Consider the following 20,281-nt stretch of genomic DNA (forward strand, 5'->3'; position numbering starts at 1 on the left):
CTATACAAAACGCAGCTCTTAAACTATTAACTTTATTTACAGAAAACTCAGGTAGTTTTAGGGCCCCAAGGGGTCACATGAAGGTGATAATTGCGTGTTAACATTAACTGATTTTTGGCAAAAAGGTTGACATTATCAAAAAAAAAAAAGAAAAAAAAAAAAAAAAAAATAGATAACGACAAGGGCATGATAATAGAATTTACATTAGTTTGTTACTTTCAACGAATTGGCGTATCAAAGATGATGTTGAGAGGATATCCCTCTTCATTTGTATGTGTGTTGCATGCTTCACGTACATCACATGGCTTGCCCCCTGAGGCAGACAAGCATTTGAAAGAGGGCGAATTGCCCTGTAGAGGGTCGTACTGTTGGCAGTTCTTCTTCCAAGTGATATGCAAGTTTAATGCACTTAATGGTGATCCTAACTTCTTTACCACGAACGGTGAGGAGGAGAGCTTTTGGAGTGGCCTAAGATGACAAGGAAGGGGCCCGTATATGGGGAATTAAGCGGTGGTATACAAGTGTTGGTGCGCAGGAAATTGTATACCGTGATATGTTGCGGTTTCAGTATGTGCTGCTTTATCGTAAGTCTGACAACATGGGGTGGCATGTGGAAAATAAATATGTAGGAACGACCAATAGGTCACTGTATACAGTTTCAGCTGTTGGGATATTCATGGTGTCCTTAGAAGTGGTCCTCAGTCCAAGGAGGACCCAGGGAAGTTGTGGACACCATCTGAAGCTGTTGCACCAGGACATCGAAACTACTATGAAAGTATATTGGAAGCGTTCCACCATTCTATAGGGTGTGGGGTTGTAAGCAGCAGTCTGGTGTAGGGTGATGCCTAGATGATATCCTGATAATGTCCACAGTTGAGAGGTGTAAGCATCACCCCTGTTAGAAAGAAAATTATCTGGGATGCTGAATCTTACTATCTATCTGCAAAGTAAAGCAGCAGTTGAGGCAGATATCGCATTTCGCTTGGCGTTTGCTTCATGCCAGAGTGAGACAATTGACTGTGAAAAGGTAATGATGTCCTTGTGATATGGATAACGGGCCAACCACATCAACCTGATTGTGGCAAAATGGCTCTACGGTTGGTGAAAAGTGACCACACCCAAATTCGTATAAGACCACTTTTTGAAATTTGAAATGAAATACATGCATAGACTCAATCTTTGGCATCTTCAGTAATGTCATGTGACATGAACTTTGACTTCAGTAGCCGTAGAGTAGAGCATGTGAGGGGGTGTGAGAGGCCATGGATCAATTAAAATACCTCTCGGCACATGGGGGCAGATATCCATGGGCATGGCCTATGAGGGCTAATGTTACAGAGGAAGGTGGAATTGGAGTCATGGAGTGTAACGTCTACCCAATGAAGAGAAATGGAGGATATCCTGCAAGTTTGGTACTCTGGGTCCTTAGGTTGGGTTTCTGCTAAGGCTTGCAATCCAATCTCAGGTGTGCATCAGCGTGTTTCTGGAAAGACCATCGACAAAGTGATTCGATTTCCCAGAGATGTGTTGAATGGTATAACAGTATTCAGAAATGGTAGAGATATGTCGGTGCTCATGGGCAGACCAGTCATCGGACTGTCGAGTGAAAGCATGCACAAGGGGCATATGGTCCATGTAAGTTCATGTACCATCCTTACGGTGATGTCACTTGCATCAGTGGAGAGTAGGAGGCATGCAGTTGACAAGGAAAAGCTGAGTTATAACAGTTGGTTGATAAGGCTTTCTTTGCATAAAAGAAGGTCACATCTTGAACCAGACCCCTCTTCATGTTTTTTTGATTGCCCTTCAGGGACTCCTAGATGGGGATGAAAGTGGCAGCAGGAGCCGACAAGAACTTCCAGAATTTATTTGGCAATCGAGGGTGTGGGGATTTTCTGTATTACTGGTACTGTCTTAGGGATGGGATGAAATACCTCAAGAGTGATATGATGAAATAAGAATGTCACTAGCTTGGCACCAAAGGTACACTTGTTGTACCTGATTATAAGGCTGTTGTGCTGCAAGTGGCCGAGGATGATATATAGGTGGGGAAAATAAATTAATGTCATCTCCATAAGAAATATATAAAGAGTGGTCTCCTAAGATGTCAGCCAAAAGTCGTTATAGTGTGGACCCTGCATTGCAAAGGGCAAAGCAGGAATAACTGAAGGTATATGTGCCGAATCAGGTGGTGATACAGTCTTGGGGATGCCTGTCTTCTGGGTTCAAGGACACCTGATATTACTCCTTCAGGAGGTTAAGAGTTGAGAATTCCTTAGCAACATGAGTGCTGATGGTGATTTCAGCAATGTTGGGAAGGGGGTAGTGGTCTAGTTCCTCTGTGTCCTACAATATTCATCTGCTCTTCAGTTGGTATTATATCGTTGTTCCCATCGTCAGAGGTGGAATTGTTGATAGATTCTTGATAGTGGAGAAGTATCTATCCCTGAGGACATTGACACTGTCCGTTAGGTCCTTATTGGCAAGGTGTTAACATCAGGAAGGGTGGCTTAGGGTGATTACAGCAAGTATGTTCGAAGTAGGTTCACTTTACGAGAAAAACCATCAGTAGCAGGCTGAAGGCAAGCAATACTGATCATTTCCTTGAGGGCCATTGTCACCCTTTGATTTCCCAACAGTTATTGAGAGCATTAAAGAATATTGGCTACACAACTGGCTGGCGACAGTGAGTACTGATCCAATTAGAAGGATTAAATGGCACCTTATTCTATGGTCGTGTCCTTTTACTTGCAAAGGCAGTCGTAGATTTCCAGGGAGTTATTATCGGGAATCAGGTACGTAAGATGATCACTTCATTTGATGAAGAGCTAAATTTTGGCACACTGAAACCAGGCAAATATATCTCTGCTGACAAAGTACCTGAATCTCCCTGTGGCAGCGAGGATACATGAGTCGGGGTCAGTGGTAGCTATGGTTGGAGGATATGGAAAACGAAGCAGTGAGCTATGAGGTCGGCTAGGGGTTCAAGCCACTCCATACGTCTCCAGTGAGACGGGAGTGGAGAAACAGCTATTGAAATAGGCAGCTCCCATATAACAAACTTGCTTTACAAACAACACAGTGGTCACATAAGGGTGACAAGTGCATTTTTCAGTCAACGGCTTTTATAAATAATGTTGCCATTGGCATAGAGAACATAAAAAGAGCATGATAATTGATTTTACATTAGATTGTTACATTCAACGACTTTTTACGTGGAGTCCAATAACGGTTGTGTTATCAAAGAAATCATTGATAGAATATCTTTCTTCCTTTGTATATGTGTTGCTTGGTGCACGTGCATTACACTAGAAAGCTTACAAATGCACAAAATATCTAATGTTACTAGAAGAGCTATAGTAAGGTTTAATTTGATAAATGTTGGACAGATAAAAGACGAACAAATCTATTTTTGAGTGTCATGACTTTGTTAAAAGCGAGTTTCATTAAAGTTTATTGAGAAATATCTGAGAAATCATGAAACAAAATGATAAATAAAATATTACAAACTATTTCCATAGAAGCATAAATGTTGAGAAAACAGTTCAAAACTTTGAAAGTGAAAGTTAAAAGTGTGGTAGATGCAAATTCCGCAAGGATAGATTGAATTGGTGGGAATACAAATATGCCTGTGAAAGCAAATGGCAAAGATATATAGGAAAAATTAAGGCATTAAAGTCTACGAAGGAAGCAAGATTTCATGGAATCATAAATGATATAGGGCAATATGGTTTTAAAGTATAAATTGGAAGCTTACCATGGTCAGTAATGTATGTATATAGAAGTAATAATCAATCGGAAGGAAATAGCTGCTGAATCTAGTAAAACGTCTTCCCAAAACAATAACATAGACAATAATAATAGTAATAGTACTGATAATAATAATGGTAAAGTTTTTCTCAGGTACATAGCGTTTATATTCCCTTACTATTAAAATGTAAAATAACTTCATAGCTACATTCCCTAAGCCACGCACTGCATCTAACGATGGAATAATCACACATTTTTTTACTCTATTCTCCTACTATGTATATCAGTAATAAGTATGTGTATATATAAGAAAATATCTTATAAGAATATTTTATTGAATGGTAATTACTTTCATATAAAAAATGTTTAGCGATCGGTTCTATAACAGCTACGTTTTTTCTTGAAAAGCGTATCATATCGCAATGAACTATTTTTATTAATATAAACAACAAAATTATGACACTGGTCATCTTTTCAAAAGAGGAAAACACCGGTATAACTACGCACCTCAATGTAATTATAAAGAGAGAGAGAGAGAGAGAGAGAGAGAGAGAGAGAGAGAGAGAGAGAGAGAGAGAGAGAGAGAGAGAGAGTGTGTGTGTGTGTGTCTGCATCATTTGACGTGAAACTGCGTTGATTGAAAGAGTGTGGGTTATTTGCTCATATTGATATTGCGAGTCCCAATATCCAAAAAGTACTTTAGTTTTTTCTATGCTCTGCTTTCATAGTATATTGGCTCCATGCAATTTTCCTTTATTACGTTATGGCAATATTTTATCAAGAGGGCCGACGTTAGCCCTACATCCACGGTAAAAGCACTATTCTGGTTTTAATTGACACTCTACAAAGCAAATAAAATGTTGTTGAAACTACGAGGAGGTGGCAATATAAATCGAGAAAAATTGGTACGTTTCATTAAATAATAGATTTAAGTTTTTTGAGTATTTGAAAACTGAATTTAGTCCTGACAATTTATAAAAGAGAAATATAGAATAATCCTCTGAAGTGCAGAAAGGTTGGAAAAATAAGAAATAGTAATTCATCTAAGGTAAGGTAACAATGCATAAACATAAAAGGATTTTGCTAACTCAAAGACAAGGTAGCCGAAAAGGAAGTCGGATGAAATGGAAGCAAATATATTATTTATACGCCGATAAATGTGCAATGCGATAAGTGTTGAAAAAAAAAATCCTTCACTATTCCAGTAAATTGCCTTGATTAACGTTAACTTACATCATATAAGATTAGATGTATGAAAACCTTTTAGATTGAAAACAAATTCTTAAGTTAAAATGTATAGTTACGAGAAACAATTATTATTCGCCTTTGTTACCTTTTTATACCATTGCGAGAATCGTGTACCATTGCAACTTCCTCCACGATTTCACAAACAGGCAAAAAAAGTCAACGTAATTACTTTTCGAGACATCTATCGCTATAAATGCAAGTTTCTTTCATTTCCTTCATTTATCCCTCCTGTCTAACCAAGGAAAAGCATGAAGATGCACTTGATTCTTATTTTTTTTTTCTTTTTAATAAAGTTTCCAGCGTGTTAATACCTTCGATCTCTTTTCCACTTCTCTTCTAGGGAGCAATCATCCACAGCTCCTTTAATTTATTCCCATTCCTATAAAAATGTTTAAAGATAAAAATAAAAAATAAAAAGACATTGAATATGTATGCTATTTTGTTGTTTTCAAAGATTAGATAATCAATCTGGATAATAAATGATTAGTCTAAGCAAATTAGCTCAAAATGGGTCAAACCCGGAAGTAATTAGCAAAAAGACATTTTAGTACCACTAGATCCGCAATTTCCTGTAGATTAACTCACCAAAAGCCTCACTTCATAGCTTTTGGTAGGAATTTTTTTTTTTTTTTTTTTGGGGGGGGGGGCTCAATTTATTCATCATCTGTTGAAAGCTAAGGTGAGACAGAGTGGTTACAACATTATTCAACTTGACAGTCACTACAAGGTGATATGCATTTCAAGCTGCTAAGAACCCAAGAAAAGATCAATTTTGCATTTGCACCTGATAAATCACAAGATTCTCTCTTGGGCAGGCTCAACATGTATCTTCACAGGTTTCATAATTCTATTCTTTATAGACCACCCCTAATCCAGAGTTTCAAGGCAGTTAGGACTGAGAAGTTTCCATTATGCAACTTGAAGGTGGACTCAACATGCATGGAACTTCAGTGTACTGTCAGTTGGATGTAAAGTTTCATGTTGTAGGTGCATACATGTTGATATCAATTCCATGAACTGATGCTTTGCCTCAACAACTATCACCATATCTGTTCTCAATCCTTCCCAGAAAAGTTCAATTTTTCATCGCATGTGGTAACCGTGCTTCAAGAAGTTTGTGTACACACAAGGGTATATTACTTCTAATTCAAGTATCTGTTATAAATGAAGCCGTGCTAACTTGCTCGCCTGTTGCAGCATAATGATTGATCATCTTGCTCAGAGCCCTTAAACAAATTGCCAAGTTTTCTGTCCTTTTCTGCATGTATGATTGATTGATAATTTTTAGATTTTTGGGCACCCTGTCATCGAAGTCTGCACGTATGAACAGCTTTAGGATATCAATGTAATGAATATATTGAATTCAGAAGTTTGCTGTTCTAGATTGTATTACAAGATAAGTTACTCTGATGTTTGAAGATGCAATTCAAAATTGACTGGATCCTCATGAAGTTTCCCGCCAATTAATTCCAGATTTTCTACTTGTTCTTTTATTAAAGGTTCAACAAAACCAAATACAGGGTCCCTTTTAATAGAGATGTCCATTTTAGTACTCCTCACATCATTATTTTGTCTTTATTCTTTGCCCTCCTCTTCTACTTATTTCAATGCTATCAATATCAACTGAATAAATATAGACACAAACTTTAAATAAAGTGATTAGGTGATAAGAAAGTGACCTCTAAGAGTCCTTGAAATGTCTTTTCCAGACAGCATATATTCCACTATATTGTTACCATACACAATGCTGAGTGCCTTAGAAATTCTAGACGCTTCCATACTGTAACCAATACTTCCAAAGAAACTTATCATGAGAAGAAAACCACCCAAGATCAGAATCACATTCATTATTTTTGCTTGCACTACCTCCATTGCTTTGAACCAAAATGGCTGATCAAGAGTTAACAAGGGTGTTTGAAATTGCAGAAATTAGGATTAGTCTATGAATAATGATAATGTTTAGCATATCCAGGAGAAATCTGAAAGGTTCAGAACCATTATAGTCAAACTAGTTTCAAGGAGTTTCCTCATCTTTTAAGAATGTGACGGCCGAGAGGAGGTTATGACTCAAAGGCGGGATGCCATCAACTGAGTCACTTTATCAAAGAACACTCTCCTTTATATAAAAAAACCTCAAGGCAACAGGAATTTTCATGTTCGAGAAACAGACAATGTTAGAGAGGAAAAACGCAGACATGTTTATTCTGGTTCTTTTTAGTGCGAGGAAAGAGCGCAGATACAAGCATAATATATACAAAATAATTTATGTACGATCGTATGATACACGGTTGGTACATGGCTCCCCCCCTAAAAATGACATACTGTACATGTTAAATAGGGCGCCCTGATCTAGAGAGGCGAACTGTAGGCGGGTCATCTGGCAGAAAATAAGCAGGTTTTAGACGATCAATGGAGACCCAGTCTTCTTTGCCACGAATGTTTAGTAGGAATGCTTTCGGACTGCGGCGGATCATAAGGACAAGGAAAGGGCCCATGTAAGGGGGCGTTAGCGGTGGCTTGCTAGTGTCGTTGCGCAGGAAGACGTGCGTGGCAGAGTGCAAGTCTGTTGGTATGTGATGCTTCGCTGGGGGCTTGTAAGTCTGGCGGCATGGAGTAAATTTTCCCATATGACGTATGCGCTAGAGATCGTCAGAGGATGGTGTAGAAGGAAAAAATTCGGCAGAGACGACCAACTGGTCGCCATACACCATTTCAGCTGCCGAGACGTTGAGGGCGTCTTTAGGAGTGGTCCTTAGTCCCAGGAGGACCCAAGGAAGCTGAGTAAACCAGTTGGAATCCTTGCAGTGGGACATCAAAGCTGCTTTGAGGGTGCGATGAAAACGTTCAACCATTCCATTGGCAGCGGGGTTGTAGGCCATTGTCTGATGTAGGGTGATGCACAGGAGATTCGCTAATGATGTCCACAATTGAGAGGGGAAAGTGGTTCCCCTGTCGGAAGTAATATGCTCAGGAATACCAAATCTTGCAATCCATCCAGAGAGTAAGGCAGATGTACATGAGGCAGACGTTGCAGTTTCCATGGGAATGGCTTCAGGCCAACGAGTGGAGCGGTCGATGACGGTAAACAGGTAACGCTCTCCTTGTGATGTGGGTAGGGGGCCTACAACATCGACGTGAATGTGTGCTGAGGTTGAGGAAAGGTGCCCACTCCTGAATCCGTGTGTCATTGTACTTTGGAAGTTTGGCAAGAAGTACAGGCGCAGACCCAATCCTTAGCATCCTTAGAAATGCCGTACCAAATGAACTTTGCCTTCAGCAGCTGTGCAGTTGAACGGCACGAGGGATGTGAAAAGCCGTGAATGAAATCAAACACCTGTCGGCGCAAGGGAGCAGGAATCCAAGTTCGCGGTCTACCAGTACTGACGTCACAGAGGAGGGTGGTGTTGGAGTCTTCGAGGGGGAAGTCTTCCCAACGGAGGGACATGCAGGATGTCCTACATGCTTGATACTTTGGATCCTGTCGTTGCGCTTCAGCCAGGGCATTATAATCCAATCCTAGTTGAACGGCAGCCAACGTGTTTCTTGACAGGGCATCGGCAACGGGATTCATTTTCCCAGGGACGTATTGAAGGGTGCAATTGTATTCAGCCACGGCGGAGAGATGTCGACGTTGCCGGGCGGACCAGGTATCAGACTGTCGAGTAAAGGCGTGCACCAGAGGCATGTGGACTGTGCAAATGATGAAGGGCGTACCTTCTAAGAAATGGCGAAAGTAACGGACAGCCAAATGCACCGCCAGCAATTCTCGATCGAAGGTAGAATAACCCCATTCTACCTTGGACAGTTTTCTGCTGAAGAAGGCCAATGGGCGAGGCGAGCCATTGACCACCTGCTCCAGTACTGCACCAATAGCGACGTCGCTGGCATCGGTGGAGAGAAGGAGAGGGGCATGTGGGATAGAAAAAGTGAAAGCCGCAGCAGTTGATAGGGCCTTCTTTGCATTGCAGAAGGCTGTTTCTTGAAGGGGATCCCACTTCAGGTCCTTTGGTTTGCCTTTGAGGGAGGCGTAGAGGGGAGCAAGAGTGGCGGCAATAGCTGGCAGAAAAGGGTGATAATAGTTGATCATGCCAAAGAATTCCTGCAGAGCTTTGACGGTCAAGGGCGCGGGGAAGTTCTGAACGGCTGCTACCTTCTCAGGGAGGGGGTGGACTCTTTCAGGAGTGATGCGGTGCCCTAAGAACGACACTTCGTTGGCGCCAAAGGTACACTTGTCGTACCGGACTACAAGGTCGTTTTGTTGCAGGCGGTCGAGCACGATGCGCAGGTGACGGAGCTGTTCCTCTTTTGAGGAGGAGAACACAAGTATGTCGTCCACATAACATACACAGAAAGGGAGGCCCCCTAAGATGCCATCCATGAGACGTTGAAACGTTGCCCCAGCATTACGAAGGCCAAAACAGGAGTAATTGAAGGTGTATGTACCAAACGGAGTGGTGATGGCAGTCTTGTGGTTGTCTTCTGGGTTCATAGGCACCTGATAATACCCCTTCAGGAGGTCGAGCGTAGAGAAAACCTTTGCCTTGTGCAGGTAGGAGGTCACGTCAGCAATGTTTGGGAGGGGTTAGTGATCCGGTTCTGTTTGCATGTTCAGGCGCCTTTAATCCCCGCATGGACGGAGGGAGCCGTCTTTCTTCAGAATGATGTGTAAGGGTGACGACCATGGGCTGGAGGCCTTTTGGCAAAGGCCCATTTTCTCCATTTCGGCGAACGTCTGTTTAGCGGCTGCCAATCGTTCCGGTGCCAGACGTCTGAATTTTGCGAAGACGGGGGGTCCCGTCGTCTTGATATGGTGATAAATACCGTGCTTGGCAGGAACCATTTGCGTTTGGCGAAGTTCTGGACGGAAAACTTCCTGGTACGACGTGAGGAGGTGGGCGTAGTCATCCGCGGGTGTGCTAATGTGGAGAGCGAGGTTAGAGGGGGCGGGTTGAAGAGGTGTCGACAAGTACAAGTCTGCGTTGACCAATCGTCGGTGGGCGACATCGACCAGAAGGTGGAAATGAGAGAGGAAATACGCACCGAGGATTGGCAATGTAACGTCAGCAACGTGAAACTTCCAATTGAATTTACTGTTTCCGAACGATAATGTGAGGTTCTTGTAACCGTAGGTGGGTATCGCAGATCCGTTGCCAGCTACCAAGCGGACGTCGGCAGATGTAGACAGACTACGTCGTGTCTTGAAGAGTTTCCTTGGCAAAAGAGAACGACAAGCACCCGTGTCTACCAAAAATTGCACGGCCGTTCCTGCATCATGTAAAAAGAAAAGATTGAAACACGGGAGGCCACCGCCACGAGCTATGGCCTACTTACACGTTTTTTGGCCACTGACAATCCTTGGCACATATCTTCGCAGTTGCCCCGAATCTGAAGTGGTAGTAGCAAAACTGGGGCGGATGGGCGGTAGTAAGTGGCTGTAGAGAGTAAAAGATGTGAGATTGGAAGTATGTTTAGAAGTAGAAGGATGGATGTATTGGCCTTGTGTGAGACAAAGATGAACGGAAAGGGTGAAGTGATGTTTGGTGAAATGTCTGGTAGAGTGTCTGGGATTGAAAGGGGAAGAGCGATAGAGGGTCTGGCGTTATTGCTGAGTGAATGGATGACAGGTAAAGTAGTGGAATGGAAGGAGATATCATCTAGGTTAATGTGGGTAAGGGTTAGGTTGGGTAGGGAATGTTGGGCATTTGTCAGTGCGTATGGGCCAGGTAGTGAGAAAAGTGAAGAAGAGCGGAATGAGTTCTGGAATGAATTAACTAGGTGTGTAGAAGGACTGGGTAGAAGGAATTATGTCGTTGTCATGGTGACTTAAATGCTAGAGTGGGCGCTGGAGAGGTAGGTGTCATTGGGAAGTATGGCGTACCAAGTGAAAATGAGAGTGGTGAGAGACTGGTAGATATGTGTGTTGAACAAGAGATGGTAATAAGTGCTAGCTTTTTTAAAAAGAAAGATAAAAATAAGTATACATGGGTAAGAGTGGCAAATGGAAGAGTAGTAGAAAGGGCATTAATGGATTATGTGTTGATAACTAAAAGAATGTTTGGAAGATTGAAAGACGTGCACGTGTTTAGGGGTATGGCTAACGGTTTGTCTGATCATTTTTTGGTGGAAGGAAAATTAGTTGTAGCAAAAGAGTGGGGGAATAGAGTGGGTGGATGTGAAAGGGAGCTAGTGAGGGTTAAAGAGCTAATAAAACCGGGAGTAAAAAGTAAATATCAGGAAAGGTTGAAAATGGCATATGAAGAGGTGAGAGTAAGAGAAACTGGTAATTTAGAGGAGGAGTGGAAGTTAGTAAAAGAAAATTTTGTTGGGATTGCAAGTGATGTATGTGGCAAGAAGGTTGTTGGAGGCAGCATGAAGAAGGGCAGTGAATGGTGGAATGAAGGAGTGAAGGTAAAAGTGGAAGAGAAAAAGAGGGCTTTTGAAGAATGGCTGCAGAGTAATAGTATAGAGAAGTATGAAAAATATAGAGAGAAAAAAGTGGAAGTAAAGCGCAAGGTACGTGAGGCAAGGAGGGCAGCTGACCTGAGGTGGGGTCAGGGATTGGGTCAGTCATATGAAGAGAATAAGAAGAAGTTTTGGAAAGAAGTGAAGAGAGTAAGGAAGGCTGGCACAAGAATTGAAGAGACAATGAAAGATGGAAATGGAAGGTTGTTAAAAGGAGAGGAGGCAAGAAAAAGGTGGGCGGAATATTTTGAAAGTTTGCTGAATGTTGAGGATAATAGGGAGGCAGATATAATTGCTGTTCCAGGTGTTGAGGTGCCAGTGATGGGAGATGAAAATGAGAGCGAGATTACAATAGAGGAAGTGAGGAGAGCACTAGATGAAACGAGAGTAGGAAAAGCATCTGGTATGGATGGTGTGAAAGCTGAGATGTTGAAGGAAGGGGGCGTGACTGTACTTGAATGGTTGGTGAGATTGTTTAATATGTGTTTTGTGTTGTCAATGGTACCAGTAGATTGGGTTTGTGCATGTATTGTACCACTACATAAGGGTAAGGGAGATTTGCATGATTGTTGTAATTCAAGAGGTATTAGTTTGTTGAGTGTAGTTGGAAAAGTGTATGGTAGAGTAATGATTAATAGGATCAAGGATAAAACAGAGAATGCAATCTTGGAAGTACAGGGTGGTTTTAGAAGAGGTAGGGGTTGTATGGATCAGATTTTTACAGTTAGGCAGATATGCAAGAAACATTAGCAAAAGGTAAGGAGGTGTATGTTGCGTTTATGGATCTGGAGAAAGCGTATGATAGAGTTGATAGGGAAGCAATGTGGAATGTGATGAGGTTATATGGAGTTGGTGGAAGGTTGTTGCAAGCAGTAAAATGTTTCTACAAAGGTAGTAAAGCATGTGTTAGAATAGGAAATGAAGTGAGTGATTGGTTTCCGGTGAGAGTGGGGCTGAGACAGGGATGTGTGATGTCGCCGTGGTTGTTTAACTTGTATGTTGATGGAGTGGTGAGAGAGGTGAATGCTCGAGTGCTTGGACGAGGATTAAAACTGGTAGGCGAGAATGACCATGAATGGGAGGTAAATCAGTTGTTGTTTGCGGATGATACTGTACTGGTAGCAGACACAGAAGAGAAGCTTGACCGACTAGTGACAGAATTTGGAAGGGTGTGTGAGAGAAGGAAGTTGAGAGTTAATGTGGGTAAGAGTAAGGTTATGAGATGTACGAGAAGGGAAGGTGGTGCAAGGTTGAATGTCATGTTGAATGGAGAGTTACTTGAGGAGGTGAATCAGTTTAAGTACTTGGGGTCTGTTGTTGCAGCAAATGGTGGAGTGGAAGCAGATGTACGTCAGAGAGTGAATGAAGGTTGCAAAGTGTTGGGGGCAGTTAAGGGAGTAGTAAAAAATAGAGGGTTGGGCATGAATGTTAAGAGAGTTCTATATAAGAAAGTGATTGTACCAACTGTGATGTATGGATCAGAGTTGTGGGGAATGAAAGTGATGGAGAGACAGAAATTGAATGTGTTTGAGATGAAGTGTCAAGGAGTATGGCTGGTGTATCTCGAGTAGATAGGGTTAGGAACGAAGTGGGGAGGGAGAGAACGGGTGTAAGAAATGAGTTAGCAGCTAGAGTGGATATGAATGTGTTGAGGTGGTTTGGCCATGTTGAGAGAATGGAAAATGGTTGTCTGCTAAAGAAGGTGATGAATGCAAGAGTTGATGGGAGAAGTACAAGAGGAAGGCCAAGGTTTGGGTGGATGGATGGTGTGAAGAAAGCTCTGGGTGATAGGAGGATAGATGTGAGAGAGGCAAGAGAGCGTGCTAGAAATAGGAATGAATGGCAAGCGATTGTGACGCAGTTCCGGTAAGCCCTGCTGCTTCCTCCGATGCCTTAGATGACCGCGGAGGTAGCAGCAGTAGGGGATTCAGCATTATGAAGCTTCATCTGTGGTGGATAACGGGGGAGGGTGGGCTGTGGCACCCTAGCAGTACCAGCTGAACTCGGTTGAGTCCCTGGTTAGGCTGAAGGAACGTAGAGAGTAGAGGTCCCCTTTTTGTTTTGTTTCATTGTTGATGTCGGCTACCCCCGAAAATTGGGGAAAGTGCCTTTGATATATGTATGTATGATGTATATATACGCATATATATATATATATATATATATATATATATATATATATATATATATATATATATATATATATATATAATATATATATATATATATATATATATATATATACACACATATATATATATATATATAAATATTATATATAATTATATATACATCATAATAGATACAAATACTACTATTACTACTCATATCAACATGATTATTCTAAGTTCTTTAGACATAATCATCCTCTTCTCGAGAGACTATTTCTAATAATGTACCTTTCCATATTATCCCACCTTTCAATATATGCACAAAGTTAATTATTACACCAGCATGCAGTCGCTTTCATTGACCGTCTTCCTTGGGACCCTCACCTCGCTCGACCCAACAACAGCAGCAACCTTCCTCTTTCTTAATTTTATCCAAGGTAACAAAAGAGGAGCATATGAATTTCTTTTTTCCCCTCTGAAGATATGAATTGTGATACCACTGTTTTTTTTTTTTTTTTTTTTTTTTTTTTGTCTGGAAATTACAGGAGGCGGAATAGAATGTTAATAAAAGGTTGGGATGTCTTTAATCTTATTTATAGTTTGGGATTGTCATACCTTGTATCAGAAATGATTAGTTTTTTATTTTATGTAAGTAGGGTACTTTCATTTTTGTGAAACTTTTGGTTAAATGCATTTATTTAAGTATTATAAAGTCTTTCAACTGAAAGTCATCTTTGCGTAATTATAAAAATATAATTTTTTTAAACTAGTAAATCAACGCCTCCTTATTATCAGTAAGTTAGCGGTTGGAGAAAATTGCACGAATAATTCTAGATATTTTTGAAATACTCTACATTCTAGACGTTCAGAGATGCTGTTAAATGCGTTGAGTAAGGGTATAGCATTATAGGTTTTTTTTTTTTTTTTTTTTTTTCTTGCAGGCGGGGAGGGGGGCCTTGCAAAGGTCCCAGATGAGTTGGGATATGGAGGTTGGTACAAGAGATCACTTGAGGTTTCAATATTTACTAGTATCGGTAACACAGTGAATATTAACTAGTATTTTCAGTTCATTTTGAAGATTCTTTAACAAATAGTACAATATGGTACAATAAATAACCTCATAATACAAAACGATAGGCCTCATCACAAAAATTATAGAATGCTATGGAATTCGGCCCTAAAAGAACAATAATACTGAAAAATCATTGATAATGGTGTAAATAGAAGTATATATATTTAGATGTTGGGACGTTTAGCAAGAAACTTCACGAAAACCTATATGCCTCTTCCACACGCACACATTTTTGGACACAAAAATGTCTCATAATCAGGACTGCAAGGTACAACCAATCAAGGGAAACCAGACGTATTTAAGAGAATCATATTTAGAAAATTCTTGTCAATATATCGACGAAGCAATTCAAGTTTTAGGTCTTTTATAAGGTTAAGGCAGAAATATATTAGTGTGTAATAAAACTTTTTTTTTTTTTTAGCAACATCTGTTCACAAGGTGCTTTAATATATTAAAAGAGACATAAAAGCAAAAATATATTGATACATTTCTGCTGACCAAATTTAGAACTATGGTTATTTTTTCTTTCCATTAGCATTACTATTAGGCGAGAATGATCATGAATGGGAGGTAAATCAGTTGTTGTTTGCGGATGATACTGTACTGGTAGCAGACACAGAAGAGAAGCTTGACCGACTAGTGACAGAATTTGGAAGGGTGTGTGAGAGAAGGAAGTTGAGAGTTGTTGTGGGTAAGAGTAAGGTTATGAGATGTACGAGAAGGGAAGGTGGCGCAAGGTTGAATGTCATGTTGAATGGAGAGTTACTTGAGGAGGTGGATCAGTTTAAGTACTTGGGGTCTGTTGTTGCAGCAAATGGTGGAGTGGAAGCAGATGTACGTCAGAGAGTGAATGAAGGTTGCAAAGTGTTGGGGGCAGTTAAGGGAGTAGTAAAAAATAGAGGGTTGGGCATGAATGTAAAGAGAGTTCTATATGAGAAAGTGATTGTACCAACTGTGATGTATGGATTGGAGTTGTGGGGAATGAAAGTGATGGAGAGACAGAAATTGAATGTGTTTGAGATGAAGTGTCTGAGGAGTATGGCTGGTGTATCTCGAGTAGATAGGGTTAGGAACGAAGTGGTGAGGGTGAGAACGGGTGTAAGAAATGAGTTAGCGGCCAGAGTGGATATGAATGTGTTGAGGTGGTTTGGCCATGTTGAGAGAATGGAAAATGGCTGTCTGCTAAAGAAGGTGATGAATGCAAGAGTTGATGGGAGAAGTACAAGAGAAAGGCCAAGGTTTGGGTGGATGGATGGTGTGAAGAAAGCTCTGGGTGATAGGAGGATAGATGTGAGAGAGGCAAGAGAGCGTGCTAGAAATAGGAATGAATGGCGAGCGATTGTGACGCAGTTCCGGTAGGCCCTGCTGCTTCCTCCGGTGCCTTAGATGACCGCGGAGGTAGCAGCAGTAGGGGACTCAGCAGTATGAAGCTTCATCTGTGGTGGGAATGTGGGAGGTTGGGCTCTGGCACCCTAGCAGTACCAGCTGAACTCGGCTGAGTCCCTGGTTAGGCTGGAGGAACGTAGAGAGTAGAGGTCCCCTTTTTTGTTTTGTCTCTTGTTGTTGTCGGCTACCCCCCAAAATTGGGGGAAGTGCCTTTGGTATATGTATGTATGTATTAGTATTTCTTAAAGCGGTCTCCTCTTATTGTACATTCCCGTGATCCTCGGAGCATTCAACATTATAAAAAAAAATATATAATAAATGGTAATGAGCTGAAACTGTTGGTGAAAGTTTTAGAGATTTGTCTTATTGCTAAAAAAAAAAAAAAAAAAGATTATTTAGATAGGTTTCGTCAAGATTATGCATCTGATTTTTTTAGAATATTCATTTTAAGGTTTGATTAGTTATACTAATATGTTTTGCTCGAGATGTGCATATTTATTCATTTTCAAAAGAATAGTCAAGGTCAATGGAGAGAGAGAGAGAGAGAGAGAGAGAGAGAGAGAGAGAGAGAGAGAGAGAACCTTCTTTTTTTCAGGTTAAAAGAAGAGGATAATTAGTAAACTTATTAGGAACTGTACGGAAACAGATATAGAATTGTTGAAGAATGTGAAAATACTGTCGTAGTCTACAGCTGAACTGATTTTAGAAGCATTTACAGTATACTTAACTTTCACAAAAGTAGAATAAAGCTATTTCATCAAAACGACCAATCTAGAACACATGCAAACAAAAAAATAATTAGATTATTTAAACACTATTGCTACCATTAACATAATTTCTACCAGACAACATGCACTTAGTATATCTAGATATGATATATAAATTTATGTTCACATGTATATATATATATATATATATATATTGTAAATGCAGACGTTGAGATGAATAGAGAGATATTAGTCATATATATATATATATATATATAAATAAGTATGTATATGTATATATATATATATATATATATGTATATATATATATATATATATATAAATATATATATATATATATTTATATATATTTATATATATATATATATATATGATATACATATATATATATATATATATATAAACATATGTATAAATATATATATATATATATATATATATATATTATATATATATATATATATATATATATCCATATATATTAATCAATTAAAGAGTAAAATAGGAAATATAATCTATTCTAAAATACATTCAGCTAAAAACGTGTGAATCAACTCTTGTTGATAGGTATTTTAGGAAACAGCTTTTGGAACAAATAAATAACACAAAAGCAACAGTTAGAAACATATCTTCCCAGCAAAATACAATCATATTTCAAATCTCAAAGGATTATATTGGAATATGACACAACATATCAGAATTTCACAATAGTTTTGGACTGATCAAAAGAAAAAAGTAAGGCAGATCACAAAGGACTACAACAATTGAAGACTACAAACTTTCATTGAACTCCCCAAACTCTGTAGGCGTTGTCTAACAAAACGGGGAAGACTTTTTCAACCATCACTCCCGAGACACCTTTCTAAGTAAAGCTGAACGTTACATCTGTAAAACAACTTCAAAGAGAGAGAGAGAGAGAGAGAGAGAGAGAGAGAGAGAGAGAGACCCACCCCAAAAATGCATAGGAATTGAAAGGGTGTATGTACAGTAGTACTGTAGTTGGTTGGGACAGGCAAAAGCTTTCTTAACATTTGTCAAATCTTTTTTCTCTATGAGGAAAATTTGTATATTTGTCTGATTTTACGAAATACTTAGAGTTAGTGTTACCTTGGCAAGAGTGAAGCCGGTTAGGAAGTAAACACAGGGTTGAGATTACTTAAGCTAAACTAAGGATATAGCGTCTAAAAGATGTGGGAGGGTGGGTTATAAAAGGGGGCCTACCCGGGCTCCACCCTATGGCAGGGAAGTAGGTAAGGTTAGGTATGGAACCTAGGGTTATGTGGTGTTCTTGGGTTTGTTTCCCTTATATAATGTCACTTTTCAGTCATAACTTTTGGAATTTAGAAATATCTAGAATTTGAAAGTTGTGGGTTTCCCACAATCATTTGCATAAGAACAGTTCAAATTACCTAACAATACACCAGGAACATTTCAGTTACTGACCCGTCCGTTACTACCAACTACAGCGGCTCCAAATGAGTTCCTCATAATCTCAAGAACATTTGGAAAATAATTTCATGAAAATGTTTGAAAAAGTTTAAATCTTAATTATATACTCCTTCCATGATATGTAAATGAGATCTTTGATTGAATTCATCCTCTTTGTCAATATGGCTTGATTAAATAACGCTGAATATTTCCACATCTCTCTCTCTCTCTCTCTCTCTCTCTCTCTCTCTCTCTCTCTCTCTGTGCGCACACGCGCGTGTGTGTGTAGCGGAATGCAAAATTAAACCCGATACCCTTAAATCATACTGACAAAAGTTTCTTCGAAACTAACTTTCTACCTTCATTATCTTTACAACGGACTCTTGAACGGAAGAATATTCAAAACTAACTACTCTACTAAAATATATATTTCTTAAAACTAATACATACAAAATATACCCAAAACTCACTTAAAATTCATATAAAAACGTGACCATACAAACACTGTCGCCCTCACACCACACCAGTGATTCCCTTGGGAGGGGAGTGAAAAGGTTAGAAATCCCAACCTTTTCCCTCCCCTCCCAAGGACTCCCTTTTTTAAAATGAGTTTCCCCACAGATCTCAGGATATAAAAAGTTCTGTCAACTTAACATCCTGACTTAATTACCTAAACAACTAACTCTTCTTACTAGATTCCTATATATGATAAGGAATGAATAATAACAAGAGAGAAATACAAAAAAGAAAAAATTGCTTTATTATATTTTGCTGATACCAAGGTAAAATGCAATGACATTGACGTTGAATATCTGTGTCTAATCGTCACTTCAAACATTTCAAAACGACCCAATATTTTGGCCGGCGAGATATTGTTTAAGCTCGATCCTCTGTAATGGACGTGAATAAAGTGCCAGTTAAGGGTTTCCATCCTAGGTTCCCGATATTCTGCGATCCAGCCCTATTTAGCTGAAAATATTGGTACAGGGATTTGATCTCAAATTCTGACATTTCCATTTTAATTTTATATTAACATTTTGTAATTTAGAATACCAGAAAGTCCATGGAATAGATCTTCAAAGATTCTCGATGAGCTGCAACGAACAAGTTCAACCATAATCAGGGGCTTAGTTTCCTGCATTTTTACATCATGAAAACTAAATATATTGATAAATATATGAATCTTAAATTGCAGTTCATATAATTTTCATAAATTATTTGATAAATTATATATTGCTCTTTGTTAATTTTCCATTATATGACAGAGAGAGAGAGAGAGAGAGAGAGAGAGAGAGAGAGAGAGATTGCCAATCTTGGCTTCTCTGGTATATATTCCAACTTTTTACATCGTATTTACTATTCATTCATTATATATGCTGTATTATACTAACTTCCTACCTAGTCTCAAAATTATTTTTAGGATACTGTACATTCTCGGCCAATTAGATTACTTCAGGGGGAGAGAGAGAAAAAACAATGAGATCAGAAAAATTATGTGTTTGCATGTGTATCAACTTGGTTCACAGACTCCTTGTTTTATCTTTATGGCCCTCCAGGGATCTGCGATCCCAAGGTTGGGAGTCTCTGCGCTAACACTAGACTGCTACAGGTCCATGGGCCGACGGTATGGCTGTAGTTAATTTTACGGGAACATTGAATTCCATAATCTTTATCCTTTCCTGGCCAAAGTAATTTGTCCAATCCGCAAAAGTTTCATTAATTATTACTTAATCTCTGCATCCTAAAGAAGAGAAGGGAAGAGTCAACTGCCTTCAAATCAGAAACGGAAAGGAAGAAGTGCGGCAAATAAATAGTAAATGACACTTCCATTAACACTAGTAAATAATCCGCGCTCACATATAATGTGCGTCAAAAGAAAGCACACATCATACTATGTATTAGATATTTGTTACCAATAACTTCGATTTCCGACTAGATTGTTATCGTTGAGGTTATAAATCTACTAAAAAATCTTAGATTATTTTAAGAATAATAAAATCATGATAAAAAGAAGAATGAAGATATATAACACACCAATATAAGTTTCTATAAAAATTATAGTCGTCGTCAACATTCTTCAATGAGATGGTCCCATT

This window comes from Palaemon carinicauda, chromosome 1 (assembly GCF_036898095.1).
Source record: "Palaemon carinicauda isolate YSFRI2023 chromosome 1, ASM3689809v2, whole genome shotgun sequence".
NCBI classification, from domain to species: Eukaryota; Metazoa; Arthropoda; class Malacostraca; order Decapoda; family Palaemonidae; genus Palaemon; species Palaemon carinicauda.